Genomic DNA, 24,170 nt, shown 5'->3' on the forward strand with positions numbered 1-24,170 from the left:
ATAAAGATGTGGGGAAAAGTTTATAGATTATGCGTCAAGGTGTGCAATTGAATTTGTATAATTAAAAGTGTAAAATCTGCCTTGATTGGTATAAAGCTCATGATTCAAAATGAATGATTATGGATTTAATTTTCTAAGGTAAAAAGGACTAAAAGAAGTTAATATCAGAAAGGTCTTAATAAATGATTTTAAAATTTTAAAGTGCACTTAAGGAGAGATAAATGTTTAATTTGATATTCAAATTGATAAACTAATGAGGCCATCAGATCTGATGTTTGGAGTAAATTTAAGAAATATCAAGTTAGATATGTTGTAGGTGATTGATGACGAGCAAATTAACTATGACATTGGAAATATAGAAATGATTAGTAATCAAAATGAGACTTGGAAAGGAACTTTATGTTAGTATAAGCCCTACAGGCCAATCTATGGTTAAATGGGAATTGCAATTTTGAGATATTGATGTATGACATTTTGTTATTCATAATAACATTGAGGTAGTTCTTTATCCATAGGTTTGTAATTTAATTACTTTTTTGTACTTATGTAGATAAAGCCCATGGAACTATATATGTCTTGCAAAGGAATTGTATTGAGATACAATTATGAGATCCTTATGCATTAAAGCATTGTTCCTAAAAGTTCATGATCATTGTATTATTGAGACAGGGCATTAATAATGCTCAAAGATTGGCACATGTTATGTTCCTTACTTGTGAAGTAAGCAAACATTCTCATAGGTTGAAGTATAAAGATACTTCGAACTAGCATGTGGGTGCTTGGCATGGGAGAATGAGTTCACTGAACATGACCCGCCATGAGAAGTGCATTTGGTATTTCACTCAAATGTCTATGTAATACTTCTCATGTGTCAGTTGTGTAAATACTCCCTAGACTTGAGACACCAGGTTGTCTTATGTGTGGAGTGCTATGCTTTGATTTCATCCCTATGGGTGTTTAACCAAGGATGCCAAAACAGGATGCTTTTGGGTATAGCATGAAGCATGTGAAGGCAGATGAGTGGTCAAGATAGGAATCATCACCCCAAGTGATTCAAGGGGAAATATCTCATTAGTTCTTGGTTGATATTAGCTTAATCAAATCCTTGGCCAAGGTGATTAGGAGATTATGAAATGAGTTTCATAAGTCTCCATAAAGCTAATGATCTAACTGCAAGAACAAATATGGAGATCAATAAGAGTAGGCACTGCACCAAGCTTTTATCATCTTCAGGATATATGATGAGGGAATGAATTACACTGAAAGACTGTACACTGAAAGGTTGTCAAAGAATCCTTTGACTCTCCTAACAATTGGGTGGCCATGATGCATTGCTAGATGCCAATCATGGTTTATGGAATTGAATTAGTTTATTTAAAATTGAATATGATTCATTTAAATTAATTAATTAATAATATTTAATTAAATTCCATTGCCAACATGTTAGGAACCTAATGGGTCACACACAAAGGTTGCAATTTGGATTAAATTGAGAGTGTGATGATTTAAGTTAGACTTAAATCAAATTCTAGGTTTTAACTATGAAGGACCTAATTAAAAGAGTTTAATTAGGTATTGGTTAAATATTATAATTGTTATAATATTAAGGACTTATTTTGCAAATTTTAATAAGTTAAACCTAGATATAAATATCATATTATAGCCACTCTTTTTTTTTTGTGGAGAAGGATTTTTCTCTTGAGTGCTGCCACTCTTGAGACGTTTATTTTCTTTTGAAAACTTCTCCTTTGATTCTTTGCTTGAAATCAAAGAAGAAAAGAGGACAAATCGTTGTCCACTTGCTAGCACAAGCCCGTGGCATAAAGCTCTCTCCTTGAGAAGGATCCATTGCAATCGTGTGTGCATCATTGGAGGCCAAGCGATTGAGTGGCTGGGATTCTTTCACACCAAAGGTGTTCATGTTTTGTCACCAAAAGGAATCCATTTGATTACAATATCACTTGGAAAGGTACATTCTTTTTCTGATTTTATGTGGTACATAACTTTGCATTAAACAACCAAGGTGATCCAAAGGTAAGACGCATGGTTTTATTTTTATTTCAACCCTTTTTTATTTCGCTGCATTGATGCTCTAATCATGCTGTTCCTAGCAGTGGTATCAGAGCCTCCCTTGGCTCGTTTTATTGCAAAGGTATCTTTTGTTATTGTTAATTTCAATTCTGATTGGATGTGAGGGATTGGGAAGAGAGCAAGTAAGTGTTAAATTTCGATTATGTTTTAAAGTAGTTTATCACATATTCGAGTTTTGATTTTTAATACTTATTTGTTTCAGCAACTAATCTTGTTTAACTGTCTCAATTTTGCAGAACAATATGTGCATGAGATGCACAAAAGAGTTTAGCAAGAAAAGGATTCGAATTCATGGGAAACAAGATGCGGTTTGGTGATAGAATTCGATTCTGTCCAGATTTGCATGTCGTTTGATTTTCAGTTTTTAACAGGGGTCTAAAAGCCTCCGAAAATTCTGAAAAATTTTGGAACTAATCTACATTGAAATTGTTTCAATATGATTAATTACCAGCTGAAAATGGTGAAGGAAAGGCAGTGAAATCATAGCTGAAACCATTACTCCCAGCAGTAGTTTCAGGTCATGATTTTGCTGAGAAAGTCATCTTCAAAGAGTCCAAAAATTGTGCAATTGTTGTACCTTTCTGGATAAATTTTGAAGTTTGAATATGTTCAAAAGATGCCTGGAAAGATCATTAAAATTAAGGGATTTAATCCCTTGATTTATGCCATCATAATGCCACATATGAAACCCAAAAACTGCAGCTATGTACAGGATACATAGGCTGCGTTTTTATGGGGTTTTGACCAGCTAAATCAAATCTAAAAATTATGAAATTTTAATATGGAAAGGTTCCATATGTTAGCTGACCATGGTTAAAATTTGGGAATGAAATTCCCTGATTTAATGCCGCATCAACCCATAAAACTGTGACTGGTACACTGCTGCCAGAATTTTGTAAAGTCCTGGTTTTTGGGATTTTAGTGTCCATATTTGCAGCCTAAATTGGTGCAATTAAAAACTCTAATTTACTAAACAATAACTTATGGAAAAGTTCCAGAAAGATAAATTTTGATATATTTAAATTAGGGAATTTGATTCCTTAAAATAAAGATATCAGGATTTAATTAATCACATCCATAAATTTAGGAATTTGATTTCTACAAATATGGGAGTGTGATAAATATGGACAAGATAAATATCATGAATTAATTTCCTTCTTTTAAGAAGTGAAATTCGAATAGGACACTTAAATATAATTAAAGATAATGTTGTCTTAAAAATTATATTTAAATATCTAATGAGATTAGATAATTGAAGACACATAATCTTTAATTTAAAAGGATTAGTAAAAGTTACTTAAAACGTTTAAAGATTACAAATTAAAAATGTTTTAATTTGTAATAATATTTTAATTCTAATCCTAATGAGATTAGGAATCGATAATATTACTAATACTGATTAGTAAAGACTTTCCATACATGGAAGACTGTTTCCATACACGAAATTAAAAATGAACTCAAAATTAGTTGTACATAAATTTCAGATGCCTCATATGATTAACAATTAGAATAAGACATGGTTTTAATTTTATGTTCATGTGGATGGATGTATGTGGATGATTATGAACTAAGCCCAATATGATTGTGGATGTATGGTTAAATTGTATCATGGTACTTATTTATTAAATGGGGTCTGTGCACCCTGCCTTTCTCTTGATTTTCAAAGATTGTAAAATTCTTTCCTCACCTAACTCCCCTCGAGTGTACCACGAGGTTTCTTTACTAAAATGTAATTAGTTACATATAAGTGTAGAATTAGGATTAGTTTAGGAGTTATTTTACAATTCGAAGATGAAAACCTAAAGGCATCATGCAGATACAAGGAGGAAGATTACGACATGTTGTATGTTATCCCCTAGGTTTGACCAAGCTAATTTCCTTCGATGGCTCAAGGAAATTAGTATAGATAATGTCAAGCCCAACTCTATAAAGTATTTGCCATGTCATTCATGTGACTGACAATATGCTTGCATACTTGGAAAGCCCCGAAAAATCATCAAAAAACGATAGTGTACTAAATGGTACAACTAAGTTGAATTAAGCCTCCAACTAGACCAAATAAAGATTTTAAGATGAAAATTTAGAATTTTAAATTTCCATAATGATTTAATATGGTGATTCAGAGTTCAAGAATCGATTTGGAGTCAAAATGGAATTTTCATGACCTAGGGGTAAAATGGTCATTTTACCACTCGATGGTAAATTTGTAATTTTACACCACCCAACACTTGTCATACTCATAGATTTCATCCCTTAACATTTTATATGGTGAAAAATTGAAATATTTTATATGGTGGAGAAAGAAAGCTTAATTGTTAAGTGTAAAATGTGGACCAATGGTATGGTGACAAGTGGCAAGCTTTCATTTCTTTATGACTTACATTAACAATCAGCACATTACTCTCCCATTTCACTCCCATATGTTCAGCCTCACCAAGAACGAAGAGAAAAAAGAAGAGAACAAAACCCTAGCTAGAAAATTCAAGAGAAAATTGTGAAATTTCAAGGAATAGAGTGACAAAAGGTAAGATTTTTCAATTTTAGCTTGTGATCTACCTCTCCTATGCATCCTTTTTCATTTTCCATGATTGAGAATCAAGTTTGCATGAAGATACCTTTGCTGGCCGAACATGGGGGGAGGGGTTTTGATCTTGAATTTAGCTAGATTTCAATATATTCTAGTGTTTTCAATTAGTTAGTGATGTGTAGCATGAAAAGCAAACAAGAAAAAATCATTTTCTTCCATCACCCTCCATTGGCCGAATCTTCCTTATGGTGTGTTGATGGTGGACTTGACTTTATTTCAAGTGATTTGGTTATGAATTAATGATTTATGGTGTAAAAATCAAGTGGGAAAAACCATAGTGTTCATGCACCCACCATGGCCGAAATTCCCAAGAAGAAATGTGAAGATGATCTTGCTAAATTTTATGTTACTTCACTTGAGTTTGATGATTTGGAGTATTGGGAGAGAAATGGAGTTATTTGGAGTTAAATTGGACATATTGGCCAATTAATCGGGTGATAGATTGAATTAGGCCAATACCGTTTTATTTATGTACACAATTGAATTTATGTAGAACACCGTGTTTAGACGATGATCCGAACAATTCACATTCCATTTCATGCATTCATATAGAGCCTAGATTAGTTTTATAATGGTTTAGCACCAATGTGGTAAATTGCTTGATTATGCATTATGTCTAGGTGGTGAATCCTCCGGTAAGGGCAAAGAAGTTGTACCCGAAGATCAATAGTCAGAATACTCCAAAAATTCGAACTCCTGACATTGTGAGTAACCTTATTATCGTCTTAATTATCTAAAGTACTTTTTATTCCTTTTTGTGATTTTATAGAAAAATGAGTTTAAATGGTAAATCTTTATGTTTTATAAGCAAAATGTGATTAAACGAAATGATTTTATAAAATTGTCTTGAAATTGAATGATGGCTTGGAAAATGGAGTAATTGGAGACTATTTGCTGTGTTATAAATCATGGTTTGAATTGAATGGATTATGATAATGTGGGCATGAGTGGCTGGATTGGTAATTGTGCTAAACATATATGAACTGTTGTTTTGCTTTGACATGTTGTGTTGTAAAATAATTGCCACGTCATGCTTTTGGAATTTTATTAATTTGGTGGGATATCGATTAGTTTACTGCAGTGGGTGGGTTTCCGTGGACTAGCCTATTAGAGGGGCACGGTAAACTCCGCTATATTTACCTTAATATGAAAGGCGTGAAGGTTATCTCCTAAGGTAAAGCTTTAAAGTTCACTACACGCTAAACCACCACGTGAGGGTGAACTCAGCCAACGCCAAGGAACAGCTATGCTTTTAAACGTAAAAAAATATGTTTTATGCGTATATGAACTTTTCTTTAATAGCCTTGGCGGACTTGGTTGGATGCCTCGGCCAAGATATCCCTAAGAATAAGTTTTGGCACTAGCCAAGTTTTTAAGAAATTCATAAGCCATGTTGATTATTTGAGTGAAATGAATTTATTTTGCTTAGTTGAAATGAGTTTGAAATGTTATGAATCATAGTACAATGAACTATTTTAAGTTTTCTCGATTTACTCGGCTTTAGATATTTTAGATGATCTTTGTTTACTCACTAAGTTTATATAAACTCACCACCCTCATTTCCACCCATTTCAGGCTCAGGATTGTTTGTAGATAGCTGATATCGTCAAAGGCTACAGTTGGCTTTACTTCTTCAAAAATCGTAGGTTCACAGCTTTCGTTCACTTTTATCATTTGGGGGCTCACGTGTCATTGTAAATTAAATTACATACCTTGACTATCTGTATTACTGTATATATGAATTTATTTTGCTTTTACGCTACAAAAATTTCTTACAGATAACTCTATAAATATTGTTTTATAAGAAAATAGAATATTTTATTTAATATTTTTATTTTATTTCTAATAGCTATCATATCACTTTAAATGAATATTTTAGACATCTAAACTTACTTTTTGTTATGAAATATGTGTTTTGCACTCACATACTACATTATTAGTTGGTTTCAAAATTTCGAGAAAAAATGACCAAAATACTCCTGAGAGACGAAAATTATTTTTTTTATTATTTTGGTTTGAAAATAGCTTATAATCTTTTAAAATATGACATTAGCAACTGTTACTTACAAGGGAGGTGAGAAAACTGATATTAAAGCCTTGCGAGGTTTCGATTGGCAATCCGGGTAATGAATGTCTATCGGGACATCGCGACGGTTGTCATGGGCTCGAGGAAAGTACCGGGTCATGACAATTATATTGGTATCAGAGCTTTTGATTTTAAAGCTATTTTAAAATTTACTGTGTCAATGTGGCCCCAAGTTAAGTTAAGTTAAGTTAAGTTAAGTCAGGTTAGGTTGAATAAATTGCATGTGTCTACATATAGAGCCTGAGGTTGCCTAAACTTGCTTGTTTCCTCTTATAGATTATCATGCCTCCTCAACGTGAACACCCACCTCTTACTAGATCGGCTGGGAGGGGAAGAGGTCGTTCCCAACATCATCAGCTAGATCCTATGGAAGAGGAATCGACTGCGTCCACCATTCGGGCAACACTTACTACTGAGCAGGCCGAGACTCCTCCACATCCTCCACCTCCTCCGCCACCTACTGGTATTCCTGTCATGCCTCCTGAGGCGGCTTAAGCATCGGTAGTCTTCTTTACCGCTATTCTTAGCCATGCTTAAGCTGGTCAAGCTCCTCCTGCAGTTCTTCTAGCTACTCCTTTAGTACCACCGCCTCCACCTTCTGTTCCACCACCAGTGCTGGATGTCTCTATTTCTAAGAAGCTTAAGAAGGCTAGGCAACTTGGTTACGTTTCTTTTATCGGTGAGTTGGATACAACCGTAGCTAAAGATTGGATTAATCAGGTTTCAGAGACACTTTCGGATATGAGGTTGGATGATGACATGAAGTTGATTGTGGCCACGAGATTATTGGAGAAGAGGGCCTACACATGGTGGAATTTAGTGAAATCTCGTTCTATCGTTCATCTGACTTGGTCAGACTTTTTAAAAGAATTTGATGGTTAGTATTTCACTTATTTCCATCAAAAAGAAAAGAAAAGAGAATTTTTGAGTTTGAAATAGGGGAACTTACCTGTAGAGGAGTATGAGGCTCGTTTTAATGAGCTAATGTTATATGTACCGGATTTGGTGATAACTGAGCAGGATCAGACCAGTTATTTAAAGGAAGGGCTCCGTAATGAGATTAGAGAGTGGATGATAGTGACAGGCAAAGAGCCGCATAAAGAGGTGGTATAGATGGCTTTGAGGACTGAGAAGCTCGCGAATGAAAATAAGAGAGTGAGAGCTGTTGCCAAAAAGAGAAATCTGAGTGTATCTTCTAATCAGCCACCAAAAAAGGGCAAAGATTCATCTGCTTTAGGGAGTACTACGTCTATTTCAGTGACATCTCCCCGACCTCTACTTTCACAACACAGCAGAGGCCTCTGAGATTTAGTAGGTCTGCAATGACTATTTTTGGGAAGAGTTTCAGAGGTTCTGATAGATGCAAAATTTATGGGAGAAATCATGTTGGGCTGTGTAGGGAGCCCGTACGATGTTTTCATTGTGGTCAGCTTGGTCATATTAAGAGTACTTGCCCACAGTTCGAACGAGCTACTGTAGCTGCTCCATCTCCACCAGCTTGCACGGATATGCAGAAAAGAGATTCTTTTGGGTTACCACCGAGATAGGGAGTAGCCATACAGTTCAGTGTTGAGAGTAATTCCCCGACACATCCACCCTCTAGACCACAGACTCGTTTTTCGATAAGAGTTTTTACCGTAACGAAAGATGAGGCACGAGTCCGACCTGGAGCAGTGACAGATATTATGATTTTATTTGATAAAGATGCATGTTTCTTAATAGATTCTAGCTCAGATAGGTCTTATGTGAGTATGGCATTTGCATCAATTTATGATAGAAACCTGTCACCATTAGAGGAAGAAATTGTAGTTCAAACCCCTCTAGGAGGACAGCTGATTATAAATACTTGTTATAGAGACTATGGGGTAAGGGTTGGTGAGGAAGAATTTAGAGGAGACTCGATTCCTTTAGAGATCCAGGACTTTGATTTGATATTAGGTATGGACTGGTTAATTGCACATCGAGCTAACGTGGATTGTTTCAGGAAAAAAGTTGTTTTTCAAATTTCGGAGGGAGCAAAGATTGTTCTTCAGGGGAACGTCGAGTATTACCAGTCTGTGTAATCTCGGCCATCAAAGCTTTGAAACTAGTACAAAAAGGGTATCAGACTTATTTGGCACACGTGATCGATACTTCAAAGGGGGAGCCTAAGTTAGAAGATGTCCAAATAGCAAGTGAGTTTTCTAATGTATTCCTTGATGAGTTACCGGGACTAACTCCTGATCGAGAGCTCAAGTTTCCTATTGAATTACTTTCGGGTACCGCACCTATTTTTATCCCTCCGTATCGAATGGCTCCGATGGAGTTGAAAGAACTGAAAGTCTAATTGCAAGATTTGGTGGATAAAGGTTTCATTCGCCCTAGCACTTCTCCTTAGGAGCACCAGTCCTATTTGTAAAGAAGAAAGATGACACTCTTCGGTTATGTTTCGATTACCGTCAGCTGAACCGAGTGACCATGAAGAATAAATACCCTCTAACCCGGATCGATGATCTTTTCGATCAATTACGAGGTGCTATGGTGTTTTCTAAGATTGATTTGAGGTTTGGGTATTATCAATTGAAGATTAAGGAGCAAGATGTACCCAAGACTACTTTCAGGATGTGTTATGGGCATTATGAGTTTTTGGTTATGTCGTTTAGTCTGACTAATGCCCCAACAGCTTTTATGGATCTTATGAACAGGGTGTTTCATCCATACTTAGATAAGTTCGTGATAGTATTCATAGATGACATCCTGGTTTATTCGAAGAATGATGATGAACATGTTGCAAACTTTGCGCGAGAGGCAACTCTATGCCAAGTTCTCTAAATGTGAGTTCTAGTTGAAGGAAGTGGTTTTCTTGGGACATGTTGTGTCTGGAGATGGAATTCATGTCTATCCCAAGAAGATTGAGGCAATTTTACAGTGGGAGCAACCGAAACCAGTAACCGAGATTCGTAGTTTTCTTGGCTTAGCCGGTTACTATCAGAGGTTTGTTCAAGGATTCTCATTGATAGCTGCTCCTCTGACTCGTTTAACTCATAAAGGAGTTAAGTTTGAGTGGGATGATATTGTGAGAGTCGATTTTAGGAGCTGAAGAACCGATTGACCTCCTCTCCTGTTTTGACACTTCCTGTTAATGGGAAAGAATTTGTGGTATATTGTTATGCCTCTAAATTGGGATTAGGGTGTGTGTTGATATAAAATGAGAAAGTGATAGCTTATGCTTCCCAACAGTTGAAGAAGCATGAGACGAATTACCTTACCCATGATTTGGAGTTAGCAGCAGTAGTCTTCGCATTGAAGATTTAAAGGCATTATTTATATGGTGAGCGTTGTCGAATTTTTACTGACCATAAGAGTTTGAAATACTTCCTCACCCAGAAAGAGTTTAACTTGAGACAGAGATGGTGGTTAGAGTTGATTAAGGATTACGACTTAGTGATTGATTATCACCCTAGAAAGGCAAATGTTGTAGCAAATGCTTTAAGTCGTAAATCCTCATCTTCATTAGCAGCACTTCAGAGTTCTTATTTTTCGATGTTACGTAAGATGAAATCTCTAGGGATCTAGTTGAATAATGGCAAGGATGGAACCCTACTTGCTAGTTTAGTTATGAGACCTTCATTGTTGAATCAAATTAGAGAATTGTAAAAATCCGATGATAACTTGAATAAGGAAGTTCAAAAGCTCCAAGATGGAGAAACTAGTGAGTTTAGACTCAGTGATGATGATACTTTGATGCTTAGAGACCGAATTTGTATCCCTAAGGATAACTAGTTGAGACAAGCGATCTTAGAAGAAGCTCATTCTTCCGCCTATGCTTTACATCCCGAAAGCACCAAGATGTTTTCGACTATCAAGGAAAGTTATTGGTGGTCAAGTATGAAACGAGACATAACAGAGTTTGTAGCGAAATGTCTCACATGCCAACAAATTAAGGTAGAACATCAGAAACCATCAAGTACTCTTCAACCTTTACTTATTCCGGAATGAAAGTGGGAACACGTGGCCATGGACTTTGTATTGGGTTTACCGCGAACACAGAGTGGGAAGGATACTATTGGGGTGATTGTAGATAGATTGACTAAGTTCACCCATTTCTTGGCTATCCATAGCACGTATTCTATTGAGAAACTGGCTAGACTTTATATCAATGAGGTTGTGAGATTACATGGAGTTCCAGTTTCTATTGTGTCAGATCGAGACCCCCAGTTTACTTCTTGATTTTGGTAGAAATTCTAGGAAGTTCTCGGAACTAATTTGAGATTTAGCACTGCCTTTCATCCGCAAACTGATGGTCAATCTGAAAGGACCATTCAGACTCTAGAAGATATGCTACTAGCTTGTGTCATTGACTTCATTGGAAGTTGGGACAAACACTTGCCGTTGGTGGAGTTCACGTATAATAATAGTTTTCAGTCTAGTATTGGGATGGCACCGTACGAGGCTCTATATGGGAGAAAATGCCGAACTCCACTCTGTTGGGATGAAGTGGGTGAAAGGAAATTGATTAATGTAGAATTGATTGACTTGACTAATGACAAGATCAAGATTATCCGAGAGCAATTAAAGACAGCTGAAGATACGCAAAAGAGATATTCTAATAGACGGAGGAAAGATTTGGAATTTGAAGTCAATGATAGAGTTTTTCTTAAGGTTTCTCCTTAAAAAGGTAATAATTTGAAAATTTTAAGTATTAAATCTTATTTGATTACACGAGTATGATAATTTGTGGTATTTATTGGATAATGAAAGGTGTGATTCGATTTGAGAAGCGGGGAAAGCTCAATCTAAGATATATTGGACCCTTTCGTATCATTGAAAGGATTAGGCCGGTGGCTTATAGACTCTAATTACCCTCGGAGTTAGATCGAATTCACAATGTTTTCCACGTCTCGATGTTGAAGAAGTATGTACCTGATCCGTCCCATCTTCTAGAGACACCTCCAATTGAGTTGCATGAAGATTTGAAGTTCGAGGTGCAACCTATACGCATTCTAGATTGAAAGGATTGAGTGTTGAGGAACAAGAGCATTTCAATGGTTAAAGTGTTGTGGAAGAATGCTCGAATTGAGGAGATGACGTGGGAAGTCGAACATCAAATGAGAAACCAATACCCACACTTTTTCTTCTAATCCGATAAGTGAAATTTTCAGGTCAAAATTTTATTTTAAAGGGGGGTAATGCTATCAAGCCCAACTCTACAAAGTATTTGCCATGTCATTCATGTGATTGACAATATGCTTGCATACTTGGAAAGCCCCAAAAAATTGTCAAAAGACGGTAGTGTACTGAATGGTACAACTAAGTTGAATTAAGCCTCGAACTAGACCAAATAAAGATTTTAAGATGAAATTTAAAATTTAAAATTCCCATAATGATTTAATATGGTGATTCGGAGTTCAAGAATCAATTTGGAGTAAAAATGGAATTTTCATGACCTAGGGGTAAAATGGTCATTTTACCACTCGAGGGTAAAATTGTAATTTTACACCACCCAACACTTGTCATACTCATAGATTTCATCCCTTAACATTTTATATGGTGAATAATTAAAATATTTTATGTGGTGGAGAAAGAAAGCTTAATTGTTAAGTGTAAAATGTGGACCAATGGTATGGTGACAAGTCGCAAGCTTTCATTTCTTTATGACTTACATTAAAAATTAGCACATGACTCTCCCATTTCACTCCCATATGTTTGGCCTCACCAAGAACAAAGAGAAAAAAGAAGAGAACAAAACCCTAAGTAGAAAATTCAAGAGAAAATTGTGGAATTTCAAGGAATCAAGTGACAAAAGGTAAGATTTTTTAATTTTAGCTTGTGATCTACCTTTCCTATGCATCCTTTTTCGTTTTCCATGGTTGAGAATTAAGTTTGCATGAAGATACCTTTGCTGGCCGGACATGGGGGGAGGGGTTTTGATCTTTGAATTTAGCTAGATTTCAATATATTCTAGTGTTTTTAGTTATTTAGCGATGTGTAGCATGAAAAGCAAACAAGAAAAATTCATTTTCTTCCATCATCCTCCATTGGCTGATCTTCCCTATGGTGTGTTGATGGTGGACTTTACTTTACTTCAAGTGATTTGGTTTGGAATTAATGATTTATGGTGCAAAAATCAAGTGGGAAAAACCATAGTGTTCATGCACCCACCATGCCCGAAATTCCCAAGAAGAAATGTGAAGATGATCTTGCTAAATTTTATGTTATTTGATATGAGTTTCATGATTTGGAGTATTGGGAGAGAAATGGAGTTATTTGGAGTTAAATTAGACATATTGGCCAATTAATCGGGTGATAGATCGAATTAGGCCAATACCGTTTTATTTATGTACATAATTGAATTTACGTAGAACACCGTGTTTAGACGATGATCCGAACAATTCGCATTCCATTTCATACACTCATATAGAGCCTAGATTAGTTTTATAATGGTTTAGCACCAATATGGTAAATTGCTTGATTATGCATTATGTTTAGGTGGTGAATCCTTCGGTAAGGGCAAAGAAGTTGTACCCGAAGATCAATATTCGGAATACTCAAAAAATTGAAACTCCTGACATTGTGAGTAACCTTATTATCATCTTAATTATCTAAAGTAGTTTTTATTCATTTTTGTGATTTTATATAAAAATGAGTTTAAATGGTAAATCTTTATGTTTTATAAGCAACATGTGATTAAATGAAATGATTTTATAAAATTGTCTTGAAATTGAATGATGGTTTGGAAAATGGAGTAATTGGAGACTATTTACTGTGTTATAAATCATGGTTTGAATTGAATGGCTCATGATAATGTGGGCAGGAGTGGCTGGATTGGTAATTGTGCTAAATGTATATGAATTGTTGTTTTGCCTTGACATGCTGTGTTGTAAAATAATTGCCACGTCATGCTGTTGGAATTTTATTAATTTGGTGGGATATCGATTAGCTTACTGCAGTGGGCGGGTTTTCGTGGACCAGCCAATTAAAGGGGCATGGTAAACCCCGTTATATGTACCTTAATACGAGAGGCGCAGAGGGTATCTCCTCAGGTAAAGGTTTAGAGTTCACTACACGCTAAACCACCACGTGAGGGTGAACTTAGCCAACGCCAAGGAACGACTATGCTTTTAAACGTAAAAAAATGCGTATATGAACTTTTCTTTAATAGCCTTGGCGGACTCGGTTGGATGCCTGGGCCAAGATATCCTCGAGAATAAGTTTTGGCACCAGCCAAGTTTTTAAGAAATTCATAAGCCATGTTAATTATTTGAGTGAAATGAATTTATTTTGTATAGTTGCAATGAGTTTGAAATGTTATGAATCATAGTACAATGAACTATTTTAAGTTATCTCCATTTACTCGGCTTTAGATAGTTTAGATGATATTTGTTTACTCACTGAGTTTATATAAACTCACCACCCTCCTTTTCACCCATTTCAGGCTCAGGATAGTTTGTAGATAGCTGATATCGTCGAAGGCTACAGTTGGCTTTACTTCCTCAAAAATCGTAGGTTCACAGCTTTCGTTCACTTTTGTCATTTGGGGGCCCACGTGTCATTATAAATTAAATTACATACCTTGACTATCTGTATTACAATATGTATGAATTTATTTCGCTTTTACGCTACAAAAATTTCTTACAGATAACTCTATAAATATTGTTTTATAAGAAAATGGAATATTTTATTTAATATTTTTATTTTATTCTAATAGCTATCATTTCACTTTAAATGAATGTTTTAGACATCTAAACTTATTTTTGGTTATAAAATATATGTTTTGCACTCGCATAGTAGATTATTAGCTAGTTTTGAAATTTTGGGAAAAATGACCAAAATACCCCCGAGAGACGAAAATTATTTTTTTTATTGTTTTGGTTTGGAAATAGCTTATAATCTTTTAAAATATGATATTAGCAACTGTTGCTAGCAAGGGAGGTGAGAAAACTGATATCAAAGCCTTGCGAGCTTTCGATTGGCATTTCGGGTAATGAATGTCTATCGGGTCATCGAGGCGGTTGTCACGAGCTCGATGAGAGTACCAGGTCGTGACAGATAAAGTCCATAATCATCCAAAATAGTATGCATGAGATAGATTTATTTATGCAATTAATAAATTGTCATGACCCAATACTCCTTTCGAACCCGTGACATTCGTCGCGTTGTCTCGATAGACATTCATTACCCGGAATGTCAACCGAAACCTCGCAAGGCTCTCGCATCAATTTTTCATCTCTCCTATGAGCAATAGTTACTAAATATCATGTTTTAAGGGAATATAAACTACTTTTAAATCAAAATAAACAAAAAGTAATTTCTGCCACACAGGGGTATTTTGGTCATTTTTATCCAAAAATTTTAAAAACTGGTGAAAATACAGCATACGATTGAAAAATATACATTTCTTATCTAAAAATAATTTTAGTAATCTAAATCATCCATTTAAAATAAAATTTTTAGCTAATCAAACTAAATAAAAATATTCCATTTTCTTATAAAACAATATTTATAGAACTCTGTGTAAATAATTTTTATAGTGTAAAAGCAAAATAAATTCATACATACAGTGGCACACGCAGCCAAGTATACAAAATATTCTACAATGACATGTGGGCCCCTATATAACTGAAAATATGCAAGACTATAGACCTTCGATTTCTAAGGATGCAGATCCAAAGGCAATCCTCGACAAAATCGACTGTCTACAGATTGACCTGAGTCTGAAATGGGTGAAAAGAAGGGGTGAGTTTTTATAAACCCAATGAGTAAGCAAATTTCATCTAAAACATCTAAACCCGAGTAAATGGAGACAATTTAAATCATCCTATCACAATATAATTCATAACATTCAAAACTCATTTCAATTCATATAAAACAATTACATTTCATCAAAAATAATCAGTAAGGCTTATGACTCTCTTAAAACTTAGCTCGTGCCAAAACTCGTACTCGAATACACCTTGGCCTGGGCATCCAACCGAGTCTGCCAAGGCTGTTAAAACGATATATACACTTAAAACATGTTTTTACTTTTAGAAACGTAGCCGTTCCTTGGCATTGGCTGAGTTTCACCCTCACGTGGTGGTTCGGCGTGAAGTGAACTCTAAATATACCTTAGGAGATACCCGCCGCACCTCTCATACTAAGGTAAAATATAACGGGGTTTACCGTGCCCCTCTAATAGGCTGGTCCACAGAAACCCACCCACTGTAGTAAGCTAAATACATAACCCACAAAATCAATAAAATTTCGGCAGCATAACATGGCTAATATAATATTACCAGCCTATCAAGGCAAAGCAAAATAGTTCATATATTCCACACAAAACACAAATCTAGCCATTCATGCCATCACATTCTCATAAGCCACCAATTCAACCCATATATCAAAACACGAGTATATAGTCTCCACTTACTCAATTTCCAAAACCAGTATTCAATTTCAAAACAAGTTATAAAACCCATTTCATTTAACCAACAATTCAATTTTAAAACATAATAATTTACCATTTAAACTCATTATTCTTTAAAACATAAAAACGAGTAGAAAAAACTTTAGATAGTTAAGATGAAAGTCTGTTACTCACAATAGCGGGAGTTTGGAGTACTCCTATTCTTGGTCCTCGAGTACAATATCTTTACCCTTATCAAAGGGCTCACCACCTATACATAATACACAACACGTAATTCAATATATTTGTGCCAAACTGTTATATAACTATTTTAGGCTCTATATGAATCCATGAAATTGAATGAGAATTGTTCGAATGATCACTTAAAGACAGTGTTCTACGTGGCTTCAATTATGATCGAATTGAATTTGTATTCGACCTAACTTGAACTATACACTGTTGAATTAATCAAAACATCTGATTCAACTTCAAATATATTCATTTCACTTCCAAAATTCCAAATACACCTAAGTACCTCAATGAGATTAATTGTGACCTAATTCACCATAACCGAAATTCATTCTGATTTTGATATCCAACATCGTAATTCATCAATTCCTAGCTAAATAACTTGAAATACAACAAAATCCATCATCAACAAGTCACCCATAAATTCGGCCAAAGAGGGTTGTTGAAGGGCATGTAATTTTCTTGATTGTTTTTCATGACAAACATCATCAAACAACTAAAAACACTTAGATATCATGAAATCTAGCAAAATCCACCATCAAAACCTCTCTCCCTAAGTTCGGCCAGCATGTAATCCCTCATGAAAACTTGTGTTTCATCCAAGAAAATGAAAAAGAAAGCATGGGTAAGGTAAATCTTAAGCTAAAATTGAAAAATCTTAGCTTTAATTGTTTTGTTCCTTTAAATTCAACAAATTTCTCTTGGATTTTCTTCTCTAAGGTTTGCTCTTATTCTTTTCTCTTTGTTCTTAGCTTTGGCTGGGCATGAAGAGTGAAATGGGAGGAGTGTGTGTTGGTTTTTAAATGGAATTATAAAAGGATTAAAATTTGCCATGTGTCACCATGTAATTGGTGCATGCTTAATACTGAACAATTAAGCATTCTCTAACCTCTACAAAATTATTCATGGGCCAAAATGATGATGGGTGAAGTTCATGGGCTGGACAAGTGTCATGGTGGTGAAAACTTCCAAAAATTTCAATTACGTCCCTGAGGACACATAAAATGACCATTTTGCCCCTATAATCAGAAAAATGTCGAAATTGAAATTTGTCACTTCTCAAATTCAAATAATGCTCTAATTAATCAAATTTAGTCAAAATATCATCCAACATTCCAATTTTGCCCTTGGGTGGCAAAATGACCATTTTGCCCTTACGTTATGAAAATTCTCGAATTAACTTCAAATCAATCCTCGAACTTCGAATCACCATATTAAAACATTCTAAGGTTCAATAACTCTCAAATACATCCTAAAATCTCTATTCAAACTAGTTCAAGGTTTTAATCTACTTAATTGTACAACTAGGTGCGATACCGATTTTTAACGATTCTCCAAGTCATCCAAGTATGCAGACATGCTATCAAGTACATGAATGACATGGCAAGTATATAATAAAGCTAGGCTTGACAGCACTACCCCCCTTAAAAAAAAATTTTGACCTCAATTTCACTTACCAAACTCGGAGAAAAGTTGTGGATATTTGTTTCTCATATGGTGCAACGAGATTCTTTATAGCAAAATTCAGCTGACGAAACAGAGAGTTTCTCACTGTAGCAAGATTCCTTTTTGCTGCAGCGAGAAGCTACAGTGACTATCTCGCTGCAGCGAGAACCTGTTCTGGTGAAGGCTCTCAAACCCGAGAGTTTTTCGCTGCAGCGAGATATAGGGCACCAATGTAAAATTTCCCTTTCTCCTAAAGAAAAACCACCCTGCTAAAATATCCAAACCAACATGAAACGCATAACAATTTTTCACAGTTTAACATGTCAAGTTTCACATGCATTACAACCATATACCATTACTCATTAATTTCCTATATCACACATATTTACATATGTATATATGTATACGTATACGCATCATCATCATGCACACCATCCCATCATCATCATCACCAGCTCATGCGTACTCCCTACTCACACATGGTTGGGTCATCGCCGGGTTATGAGCACTCCCTACTCGCACATAACCGGGTCATCCTTAGCTTATGCTCACTCTCTACTCGCACATAGCCGAGTCAATGTCATTACACAACAATATATTCATATATATATATCAACACAATTTGGTAGTGCATAAATCAATAATAGTGACATGTCACAACATAAACCATTTCTCAAGAGCTTGTTCCCAAGGCACTCATTTTTAAGAAAAGTTGTATAAAGTCATTCAAACACTTTGTACAAAACAGTTACATTCCCAAAATAGTTTTGATAGGCAATCCACTCATCGATTTATTACTGAGCCTTTAGCTGACTCTATTTCCCTTAATGATCCAATTGGAAGGATGAGACTTCATTAGAACCTAGGTTCACATTAGCATAAGCAATAGGTTAATTCACACACTATGAACCCTAAAAGCTATCTCTTAGCTAGCTTTCAATTGCCACATTAAATGGCTATCTATGTTCATTATCTTAATCACTAAAAAGTAATGAACATGCTTAACAATAAAACAACTCATATTCCCAATTACTAGCCATTATTCACAGCTAAAAACCAAGCTTAATTCATCACTTACCCTAAGGTTCCTTTGTAGTTTAATTCTCTTCCAATAGCTTCCACACAAATGGGCTAATTCTCTTTTTCTCTCTTTAGAACGCCCAACTAGTGAGAGAAAATCATGCAAGCTCCATATCAAGCTTCCATGGAGGTTGGAAGCAATGTTAAAAAGAAAAAGAAGAAGAAGACAAGCTACTAGAATATAGAAGAAGAAGCTGCTGGAAGAAAGTATTTATAGCCAATCTTATCCATTCCACTTAAATTATCAAAATGCCCCTCCACCAATTTGCTTATTCTCCTTCAATCTTTTATGCAATATTTTTGCTCTTTTGACACTGGGACAAGGTCCATATGGTCTAGACATGTTCAGGTTTACAAAACTTTTAAAAGTTTTGACTTTGGTGTAAAATGGCCATTTTGCCCCTATGATGAAAATTATTGTCATTTCTAGTTTTCTTCATGTTTTCATCATTACACGTCATTTATGCAGTATTCTGCCTATTTAGACCTTAAAATATCATAAAACTTTCTTTTAGGAGCTTATTAGAGAAAATGATGAAACTACCCCTAGCTCATATTATTACATCTATGCTTAGTTACAAGCCTATAGAGGTTAGGGTCTCACAGTATTACTCCCCACACCGGACTTCATCACTACACCCTGTCTCGGTTGTGACCTAGAAGAATCTCTCCTCTGAATATCTATGCGAGCCCAGGGAGATGAAACAGCTGCAGTAGCTCGTCCTAATTGCGGACAAGCACTCATCATGTGACCTTGCTAACCACACTGAAAACACCGTGCAGGCTCCTCACACTGCCCGATATGAAATCTTTCATAATTTTGGCATCAGTTAGAACTCTCAAAACTCTTCCCAAGAGCAGTTGTGTGAGACCCTGTCAAGCTCGATTAAAAGACGATATTGTATCGAGTGGTACAACTAAGTTAAATCGAGCCTTGAACTAGTTCAAATAGAAATTCTAAGAGGAATTTGAAAATTTTAAAACCAACAGGATGGCTTAGAATAGTGATTTGGAGTTCAAGGTCCAGTTTGGAGTCCATCAGAAAATTGACCGATTAGGGACAAAACGGTCATTTTACCATTTGATGATAAAATGGAGATTTTTAGCCAAGATTTGATCACATTTGACCAAGAATAATTATATGAAATATAATTATGATTATTGGAGTATAAAATGATGTTTAGCAGTGAAAAATTTTGATTCCCAGTATTTATAGAGCACAAGGGCAAAATGGTAATCTTACCACTAGAGGACTAAACGGAAATTTTTTTTAAGTAATTTTTACCCCATTTGGTTAATATTGATCAATATTAGTGTTATTTTAGGTTGAAAAGTAGAAACAATGAGATTTCGGTACATTTTCTGAGTATAGGGGCAAAATCGTAATTTTTCCGTCTCGGGGGCAAATCGGTAAATTTTTCACCCCAGCACTTGTCAAGACCAAGGGATTTTAATTGGGGTAGGATTGGATAAATACCAGAATATTTGTGGTGGAAAATTAAGAAGAAAAAGTCAAAAAGTTAAAAATTGGGCAAATAAGCATGTGACACATGGCATGCTTGATTATTTTATTATTTTCTATAGAAATCAGCCCATTAAATCCCCAATTCCCTCACCATATTCGGCCTAGACATTCAGCAACAAGAAAAAAGGAAGAACAAAAGGAAAAACAAGAAAACCTAGGTGGAAATTCAAAGAAAAAGTGAAGAAATCAAGGAAACAAGCTAGGTAAGTTAAAATTTATTTAATTCTCCTTGATACCTAGCTTAACCATGCTTTTGTTCTTGATTTCCATGGTTGAATATTGAGTTATCATGATGAATTCAATTCTGAAAAATGGGTATGGAAGAGGAATTGTTGTTAGAATAATTTGATTTTAGACTATGTTAGTGTTTAGGGATAGTTAAGCATGGTTATGAACAAAAACACAAATGAAATATTCAATTTCTCTAGGGTTTCTTATTGGCCGAACCATGAGGGCTGAATATCAATGGGGGATTGTTTTTATTTCTAGGAAAATGGCATGGAAAATGATGAATTAAGGTGAAACGGTTATGTAGAAAAAAATTCGATGTTAGTGCACCAAATGACCAAATTTTTCTATAAGGAATTGTGAGGGTTCTAAGGCTGAATTTGGCTTTATTTAAATGTATGTGGTAAATTAAGGTATTAGAGGAGAAATGAATTAATTTGGAGGTTATTTGGACACAATCGCCGATTAATCGGGTGATCGATCGAATTTAATCGATACCGTGATTAAGCGGTAATCGGGTATATTTGTGCATTTACATATCAAGCATTAGTAGTTTAAATTAATTTATATCAATTTAGGGACAATATAGTAAATTCCTCAACTTTGTTATTTGTCAAGGTGGTGAGACATCCGGAAAAGGCAAAGGAATTGCGCTTGAGGACTATTAGTCAGAGTTCACCCGAAATCCGGATTTTTCGACACCTGTGAGTGGACTGCCTATCAAAATTGTTTTGGGAATATGACTGTTTTGAACAAAGTGTTTGAACGATTTTATGCAATTTTTCATGAAAATGAATGCCTTGGGAACAAGCTTTTGAGAAAAGGTTTATGTTATGAAATGTGGTTATTATGGATTTCTATGTGGCTGCATTATGTTGATATACATATATGCTTGAATATAATGTTGTGTAATTATGTTGACTCAGCTATGTGCGAGTAGGGAGTGTGCATAAGCCGAGGATGACCCGGTTATGTGCGAGTAGGGAGTGCGCATAATCCGGTGATGACTCAGCCATGTGCGAGTAGGGAGTGCGCATGAGCTGGTGATGATGATGATGAGCTGGTGATGATGATGATGGGTTGGTGAGATGATGATGATGGGTATATACGTATATATATATATATATATATATATACATATGTAAATGTGTGTGATATAGCAAATTGATGGACAATGATTTATGGTTGTAATGTACGTAAAATTTGACACATTATACTTTGATAATTTTCATGAATGTTAGGTTGATTTTATTAGTTTAGCAGGATGGCTTTTGTTGAGTGAGGAAAAATGTTTCTCTTGTTGCTTTGTTTTCACTGCATCGAAATTCATGCTCGCTGTAGCGAACAACTCTGGGGTTTGGAGGGGTTTTAATAGGAATGAACTAAATTGCATTGTTTGGAACAAGTGCATCATGATTTTAAATATTTCCTAATTGTTGCTTGTTCCCTTCCTTGTTCACTCACTGGGTTTATACTCACCATTTTCAAATTCATGTTTTCAGATCACGAGGTAGCCGATAATTAGGATGAGGTGTCCTTGTAGATCTGTGTACATCTTCTGGTAGGTGTCTCGGCATTCGGTAGCTGTATATCCATCCGAGTCACTCCGCTGGAGGTCGAGTATTATTTTGTTATGTATAGATGAACTTAATGTAAATTTTAAAAGAGTAATGCTAGTACGAGTTGGCAATGTATATCACTATTTTGACTCAAAGTCATGAAATAGGACTTAGTGATAATAAATAGAATCATAAGTAAGATAAATAATAGGCTTGCCTGGGTTTAGTGGATTACGTCCATTGGACCCATGCGTCGGCCATGACCCGAAATTTGGGTCGTGACAAGTGTAGCTAATCTATTGAATCTAGAAGACTTTTGCTACAACTGTTAAGATGGGGGTTGAGTAGATGCTACTGAAGCAGTCGTAGCACTCCTTGAAGCAAATAAATCCTTGCCCTTTTTCGATGGTTGACTAGATGATGTATTCGGATTCCTCCTCTTAGCAAACTTGGCCTGAATCTTCCTATTCTCAATCGCGAGCTTCTCAGCCCAAAGAGCCATCTGCACAACCTCTTTATACGGCTCCTTACCCGTTACTGTCATACGATCTCTAATTTCATTTTGGAGCCCTTCCTCAAAGTAATTAGCTTGATCTTGCTCAGTCTTCACCAGATCGAGCACATAAGACATTAGCTCATTAAAACGAGCCTCATACTCCTCTATTGTGAAACTCCCCTATTTCATGCTCAAGAATTCCCTCTTCTTTTTCTTTTGATGAAAATGAGTATATTACTGGCCGTCAAACTCTCGTAAAAAGTTCGACCAGGTCAAAGGAGTAGTAGAACGAGATTTCACTGAGTTACACCAAGTACGGGCCCTCTTATCAAGCAATCTAGTGGCCACCGTCAATTTCATATCATCCTCTAGTCTCATATCATTAAGTGTTTTCAATACTTGAATGATCCAGTCCTTAGCTATGGTTGCGTTCAGATCACCCGTAAAAGAAATGCAACCGAGTTACCTAGCCTTCTTAAGTTTCTTATAAATGGAGACATCAAGTACTTGTGGTGGAACAGGAGGTGGTGGTGGTGGTGGCACTGAAGGTGTAGTTGGAGGAACAGCAGGAGGAGCTTGACCAGCCTGAGCCTTGCTAGTAATAGCAGTTAAGAAAGCTGCCAATGCCTAAACTACCTCAAGAGACATGGCAGGAATACAAGTAGGTGGTGGAAGAGGTGGAGGATGTGAAGGAGTCTCAGTTTGTTCGGCAGCAGGTGTTGCCTGAAAGGTAGACGTAGTCGATTCCCCCTCTACAGGATCTGGCTAACTATGTCGAGAACGGCCTCTTCCCCACCCTACTGATCTAGAGAGAGGTGGGCGTCCATGTAGAGGAGGCATAATGATCTATAAGAAGAGACAAAACAAATTTAGACAACTTTAGGTTTTATATGCAATTGTATGTATTCAACTCAATCTAATCTAACTTGGGGCCACATTAACATTGTAGTTTTTAAAATAACTTTAAAACCAAATGCTCTGATACCAATCGAAATGTCACGACCCGGTACTCCCTTCGAGCCCGTGACATCCGCCTCGATGTCTCGATAGACATTCATTACCCAGAATGTCAACCAAAACCTCGCAAGGCTCTCGCATCAATTTTTCATCTCCCCTGTGAGCAATAGTTACTAAATATCATGTTTTAAGGGAATATAAACTATTTTTAAATTAAAACAAACAAAAAGTAATTTTTGCCACATAGGGGTATTTTGGTCATTTTTACCCAAAAATTTTAAAAATTGGTGAAAATACAACATACGATCGAAAAATATACATTTCTTATCTAAAAATAATTTTAGCAATCTAAATCATCCATTTAAAATAAAATTTTTGGCTAATCAAACTAAATAAAATTATTAAATAAAATATTCTATTTTCTTATAAAACAATATTTATAGAACTCTACGTAAATAATTTTTGTAGCATAAAAGCAAAATAAATTCATACATACAGTGGC

The 24,170-nt window shown here is 35.6% G+C and overlaps 1 long non-coding RNA gene across 1 annotated transcript; it reads left to right on the forward strand.

The window, feature by feature from the left end:
• Positions 1–20,547: 20,547 nt before the first annotated feature.
• Positions 20,548–22,277, forward strand: LOC148761228 (uncharacterized). Its single transcript, XR_016027845.1, has 3 exons — positions 20,548–20,631; positions 21,275–21,360; positions 22,159–22,277. It is a non-coding gene; the product is annotated as an uncharacterized LOC148761228 (long non-coding RNA).
• Positions 22,278–24,170: the final 1,893 nt, after the last annotated feature.

This window comes from Theobroma cacao, chromosome 8 (genome assembly GCF_053813885.1).
Source record: "Theobroma cacao isolate CCN51 chromosome 8, ASM5381388v1, whole genome shotgun sequence".
Classification (NCBI taxonomy): Eukaryota; Viridiplantae; Streptophyta; class Magnoliopsida; order Malvales; family Malvaceae; genus Theobroma; species Theobroma cacao.